This window comes from Nicotiana tabacum, chromosome 18 (genome assembly GCF_000715075.1).
Source record: "Nicotiana tabacum cultivar K326 chromosome 18, ASM71507v2, whole genome shotgun sequence".
NCBI classification, from domain to species: domain Eukaryota; kingdom Viridiplantae; phylum Streptophyta; class Magnoliopsida; order Solanales; family Solanaceae; genus Nicotiana; species Nicotiana tabacum.
In genome coordinates this window covers 61,232,447-61,239,424 of record NC_134097.1, presented here as the reverse complement: position 1 = coordinate 61,239,424, position 6,978 = coordinate 61,232,447, and positions in this window count along the sequence as shown.

Below are 6,978 nucleotides of genomic sequence, written 5' to 3'. Positions count from 1 at the left end.
AGTTCATTTAATAGTCACAACATGAGAGATTTTAGTTAAACCAAGACAGATTCAATAACGAGGGCTAATAGCACAGAATCTGCACTCAAACTGTGCAGATTTGCGGCTTAATTAGTGCAAAACAAAGCAGATTTTCAGCAGGCTCACAATCCAAACAAATGTCCCAAAATACTGCACGTTTCGGCACGATTCATTGCTCGATTCAACTGTTTTTGTAGCGTGAAAGAACTAAGTTCTTACAGCTGTAACAATGCATATAACTTTCGAGCAGGGGAAGGAAAATAGTGCAGATCTACACATATACAAGCAGCGAAACAGTTGAGTTTCAACACCAATTTAAACCAAGATCTGATGAGAATGAATCGTCAAGAGGCATACCAGATTCACAAATTCGTGCAGTCAACAAAGAATCCTACTGCCCGTGTCATTTAACATGAAGAAACCAAGACAAACTACCATGGGTCTAACTCAGTAGAACAAAAACCAATGTAGCTTTGCGCCGAGTTTTAAGACTCGATGAATCAAGACTAAAGTAGAAACGAGAAACTATTTTCCAATTCCCAGAACTTCAAGGTTGAGCTCGACTCACACAACTGGATCTCAGCCTTTAGTTTTAAGTCCAAACAATGTCAAACAAACAGACGCGAACCAAGTTCTCAGCCACAACATATCGAAGAAAATCGACATAGCTCAACAGACTTTACAAAAAAAAATCTCAGCTAGTCACAAATCAATACGAAACTAAACTCGAATTCACTGATTCGATCCCACAAATACATAAATGACAACAACAAAGAGATGCAAACTCAGAAATTCTATAGCTCAAGAATAGCTAAAACCAGAGTTATATGTGAGAAAGAAAGCCGAACCTGAAGTTATAAACTTTTTTTAACAATTACAGCCTTAATAATACACTTCTTGCTTTCGAATACTAGCGAAGCTTAGCATCAAATCAATAGAACAACCATAGAAATCCAAGCCTGAGCTTCAATTTTTATCTCCTTGAAACTCAAATCCGGATTCAGAAAAATAGAAAAAATTGTACCTATACTTCTCTTAAACCTTGAAAGGACTCCTCAAAAAAGAATATCAACCCTGAAAACCATTAGTTCAGTAAGCTTTTTAACCCTTTTTTTGGAAAATTCTTTTTTGAGTCCCCTTTCACAAAATCGGATAAGGCTTCTTTTGAAGACCAATCCTTGATGAATGTGGGGCTCGGATTGAGTGAAATCAATCCAACACCTAACACTCATCCAGGATCTCGTCTCCAGAGCCTTCCAATCGTGCGATAAAACTCAAATTCGAGCGAGTGAGAGGAGAGGGGAATCATTGGTGTAAGAAACCGTTAGAAATGGTGATAAGGAGAGAGGGGGAACGCGTGAGGCGAGATTTGGGATTCACTCGCCCGAATCTCGACTGAATTTGGGGTCTGGTTCGAGTTATTTTGGAGAAGAAGAACAGTAGGCATTGGTTTGGGACTTGGCTCGTCCGCTTGTTTCATTTGGGTTTAACCCATTATTTGGGGAGCGGGTCGGGTTGCAGACGAGTTGTCTGGGCGGGTTTGGCGTAATTGGGCTAGGGTAAAGGATTTCAATTTGGGCTTGGACAAGAAAATTGGAGATGGGTCCAATTGGTATTGATCTTCCTTTTATTTTCACCTATTTTCAATTTTTCCAAAAGTTCTCTTTTTTTTTTCAAGATTAAAAAAAATCTAATTTAATTCCTAGAACTTAATTCACCTAACAAACACTAATTAAACCTAAACGATAATTATCACAATTAAAAAAAACAAACTAAAGGGAAAGCTACTTAAAATCAAAGTTAAAATTAAAAATGCAAATTAAACTATTTTTGTGTAATTTTCCTTTTATAAACAACCTAATTGTTTAATTAGCCCTAAAATATTAAATTAAATCCTAAATGCAAACACACATATATTTTTGTATTTTTCATTAATAAAAATGCACAGACAAAAAAATGCAAACAATTAATAGAAATGCTACAAAAATCTACGAAATTTGCAAATAATGAAAGAAATTATTTTGTTTTGAATTTATGGGAGTAATTCATATAGGGCAAAAATCACGTGCTAACAGCTGCCCCTCTTTGCCCGGAAACACGAAAAGTTTTCATGCAAAGATAAAGTGAGCGGATACGAGCGATTTTTGCCCGTCTGAACACTCCGTGGGAAGCATTTTTGAAAGAGTTGACCGCACCCTGCTTCTGAGATTGCCTACATATCCTCAGATAAAAGGAATCAGGTCGGTGTAGTTCAGGAATGTCTGGTAGCTGGGACTACCATGAAGCTAGGATTTCACTACTGCTACTGCTTGCTGAACCTCCTTATTACACCATGTCAAAATAAAATAAGAAGCTAGACTAGACTATGATCTATGGACTACAAAAATCCTATCTATATCATAAAACTTGATCTTGTGCTTCTTGTTGCCTTGTTGTTCTCTATTGTTTCGGTGACATCCGTTTGTTGCCAACTTGAATTGTAAACTGAGATGTTTTCCCCTTCTTCAGGTGGGTGCCTGACTGTTGAACTTGATATGCATTCCCTGCTCTCCAAGCGGGCTCCTGACTTCAAAACGTGAATGTATGCCCATGCTATCCAGCCGGGCTCCTGACTGCTGACTTGAAATGTATTCCCTGCTCTTCAGGCGGGCTCCTGACTTCAACATAAACAAAGCAAAGAATCTGATAGCTAAAATTAAATGGTACTAACTTGTTCTCCAAGCAGGCTCTTGACTGCTGCATTTGAAGTATTCCCTGCTCTTCAGGCGGGCACCTGACTTCAATTTGAAATGTATTCCCTGCTCTCCAGGCGGGCTCCTGACTTCTGACTGGAAATGTACTCCCTTGTTCTCCCGGAGGGCTCCTGACTTCAAAATGAACAAAGCAAAGAATTTGAGAACTAAAACTTCCATTGTACTCCCTTGTTCTCCAGGCGGGATCCTGATTGCTGACTTGAAAATATTCCCTGCTCTCCAGGCGGGCTCTTGACTTCAGCAAAACAAACAAAAAAAGAAAACTTTCTGCCCCAGTTTGGCGGTTGGGGACAGATGTGATTGTAAAACTAAATCATGCTACCAAGTGTTACTAAGGATTTGAGAGCTAGGTCCCATTATTCAGGGGGGGTCCTGACAACTCTTAACTAACGACAATTTAAAATCTAAGTTATATCTTCTACGGGTGTGACTTCTGCTAAATCTTGCTATCTAAGAGGATCTTTAGACTACTCCCCATTATCCAGGAGGGTCCTGAAACTCAAAGGTCAAATTTTATCATAAAGGTGACAACTTTCATATCTGAATTATACTATCTTACAGCAGAGTTTACGCTAAATGTTTGTATCTAATCGAAATCGTAAGTTAAGTCCCATTATTCAGGAGGGTCCTGAAAACTCCTAATTGAATCCTCTCTAGAACATGCAAACTTCTATGCCCACTTATATTCCTTTGGGATATATTTATGCTAGATTATGCTATTTCTGAACTTTAAACTAGGTCCCATTTTCCAGGAGGGTCCTGAAAATTAAACAAATCAAACCTGTTTGGTGACTACCTTTCACCACGGAGAATTCCTCTGAAACAAACGAACTTTTCTGCCCATGTTTCAATCAAAGAAAATTTGTCAGTTTAAAATGGTGGCTAGCTGATGGCATTCTTGCTGAAGATTTTTCCGTTGCATTGTTTTGTTCTGATGACTTCCCCGAACTGGCCTTGAACCGCTTTGACTTTCTGACTGACTTTCACACCCCATGACCTTTGATGAACTGAGTGTTCTATACCCATTCTATTGTTTTACCTCTGACCCCTTTATCCGAACCATTGCATTCCCCCTGACATTACCAATCCATTACACCGACGGAACTTCTAGTGATTCCTTGTACCCCCCTCTTACATCATGTTATCCTTAGTACACTCTGACCACACTGTGCTTTGCAATTTTGGAAGTTTGGTAGTGAGCTTTGACTTGCTTTGAACAAAACTGATATCGAAACATCTTAGACAAATAAACCCAAAAAAATGAAATGCAATGATTTTGCGGGTTAAAGATAAGAAGAATTTAAAACCAGATGACTGCTACAGAGGGGAAAAGAAAAAAAAACTTATCTGTGTGGAACAGCTGATACCAATGGGCGTGACATGCATTTCGGATTAATCGGCTCAATCTGTCCAACCAATCAACTTTCATTCGCCGTACTATGTTGCCTCAGAATTTCCATGACCTGATTACTTCACCCAAACCTTGACATTGTTCATCCTGCGGTGCCTTGAAACAATTTTCCACCAACAGACCTTTCTCATTTCACTTCTCAACTCACTTTCGCCTCAAGGTGCCCGTGAAGGTTTTCACCAATAAGACTCTCATTTTAATTTCTCTCAACTCTCATCGCCTTACGGTGCTTGTGAAGGTTTTCACCAATAAGACTCTCTCATTTTTATTTTTCTCAACTTCTATCACCTTACGGTACCTGTGAAGGTTTTCACCAATAAGGCTTTCTCATTTTTATTTCTCTCAACTTTTGTCGCCTTACGGTGCCTGTGAAGTTTTTCACCAATAAGACTCTCTCATTTTTATTTTTTCTGCTTGAACCAAAGAGTTTCCCCTGACATGAATTTCCTTTACTTGCTCGACTTGGCATTTCTCAAAGATTGATCAGAAGGTCTTTCTTGGGACCGTAATGTGGGCTTTTTGACAGGGTTAAAAAGAAAGGGTATAAAAGGCTCAATAAAATTCAAATGGGTTAAAATTACAACTTTCGGAATCAGATTTCTCACAACAACCACAACTTCTGCCCCAGTTTCTTGCTTGGGATTGTTGGATTTTATTTTGATGGGACCGAACCGTGAGGCTGCCTACGTATCCTTAAAAGAAATCAGGTCGAGCGTAGTTCATGTCATAGAAATTACTTCGTTGTTGTGATTTTTCTTTTCTCTTTTTCTTTTCTTTCTCTCTTTTTCTTCTGTTATTCTTCTTTTCTTCTTCTTTTTTCTTTTCTCTCTTTTTTTTCCTTTTGCTTTTCTCTTTTCTTTTCTCTTCTTTCTCTTTCTTCTCTCTTTTCATTTTTCTTCTCTTTTTCCTTTCTTGTTCACCCTTCTTTTTCCTTTCACTTACTTATCCTGCGCACTTGCGTTTCTGAATTGTGTTGTGTTGATCCCGAAAGAGGGGTATGAAAGAAAATAAATAAGGCTCAAAAAGGGGTGACAAGGGATAAAGTGTTTAGATAGCAGAACAAAACGCCTTCGTCATTTCAATCTTCAAAATATGCCAAATACAAACAAGTACAATCAAACAAGAGAATCATACATAGTATCTTTTGACTGCATCAGAATTGATAGTCATTTCTACACATTTGCCTTCTATATCTGTCAAATATAATGCACCATTGGACAATACTCTGGATACAAGAAATGGCCTTTGCCAGTTTGGGGCGAACTTTCCTTTTGCTTTAGCCTGATGAGGCAAGATACGTCTCAACACTAGTTGACCCACTTCGAACTTCCGTGGAGTACCTTCTTGTTATATGCTCTCGCCATTCTCTATTGGTACAATTGGTCATGACATACTGCCGCCAATCTCTTTTCATCAATCAGACTTAATTGCTCCAAGCGGGTTTTGACCCATTCAACATCGTCAATTTCTACCTCAGCAAGAATTCGAAGGGATGGGATTTCTATTTCTGCGGGTATTACTGCCTCTGTGCCATACACCAACAAATAAGGAGTAGCCCCTACTGAAGTGCGAACAGTAGTGCGATAACCCAGCAATGCAAATGGTAGCTTTTTATGCCATTGCCTAGAACTTTCCACCATTTTTCGAAGTATCTTCTTTATATTCTTGTTGGCTGCCCGGACTACTCCATTGGCCTTAGGGCGGTATGGTATGGAATAGCGATGTATAATCTTAAACTGCTGACATGTTTCTGTCATCAGATGACTGTTGAGATTAGCGCCATTGTCTGTGATGATCACCTTCGGAATCCCAAACCGATAGATGATATTCAAATGCACAAATCGACCACTGCTTTCTTGGTCACAGATTTGAAAGCTTTCGCTTCAACCTACTTGGTGAAATAATCAATGGCTACCAGAATAAACCTGTGTCCGTTTGATGATGCTGGTTCGATTGGCCCAATGACATCCATTCCCCAAACAACAAAAGGCCATGGTGCAGACATTTTACGTAATTCAGATGGTGGAGAATGAATCAAATCTCCGTGCACTTGGCACTGATGACATTTACGCACAAAACTGATGTAATCCCGCTCCATAGTGAGCCAGTAATAACCTGCTCGGAGAATCTTCTTTTCCAGAATGTACCCACTCATATGCGGTCCACAAACTCCGGAATGTACCTCGGTCATGATAGTTGTGGCCTGTCTTGCATCTATGCATGTTAGCAATCCCAAATCTGGAGTTCTTTTATACAATACCCCTCCACTGAAGAAAAATCCACTTGCCAACCGTCGAATTGTTCTTTTCTAATCACCTGTGTCCTATACCGGGTACACCCACATCCTGATGTATTCTTTGATATCATGGAACCATGGCTCCCCATCAAGTTTTTCTTCTACCACGTTATAGTAAGCATGTTGGTCACGGACCTAAATATGCAAAGGGTCCACATGAGCGTTATCTGGATGATGTAGCATCGACGCCAAAGTAGCCAAAGCATCTGCAACTTCATTATGGATCCTCGGGATATGCTTGAATTCTATCGACTGAAACCGTTGGCAAAGGTCATGCAAACATTGTCTGTACGGTATGAGTTTCAAATCCCGTGTTTCCCATTCTCCCTGAATTTGGTGCACGAGGAGGTCCGAGTAGCCTAAGACCAAGACTTCCTGGACACCCATATCCACAGCTAACCTCAAACCCAAAATGCACGCCTTGTACTCAGCCATGTTGTTGGTACAGTAAAAATGAAGCTGAGCCGTAACAGGGTAGTGTTGCCCTGTTTCAGAAA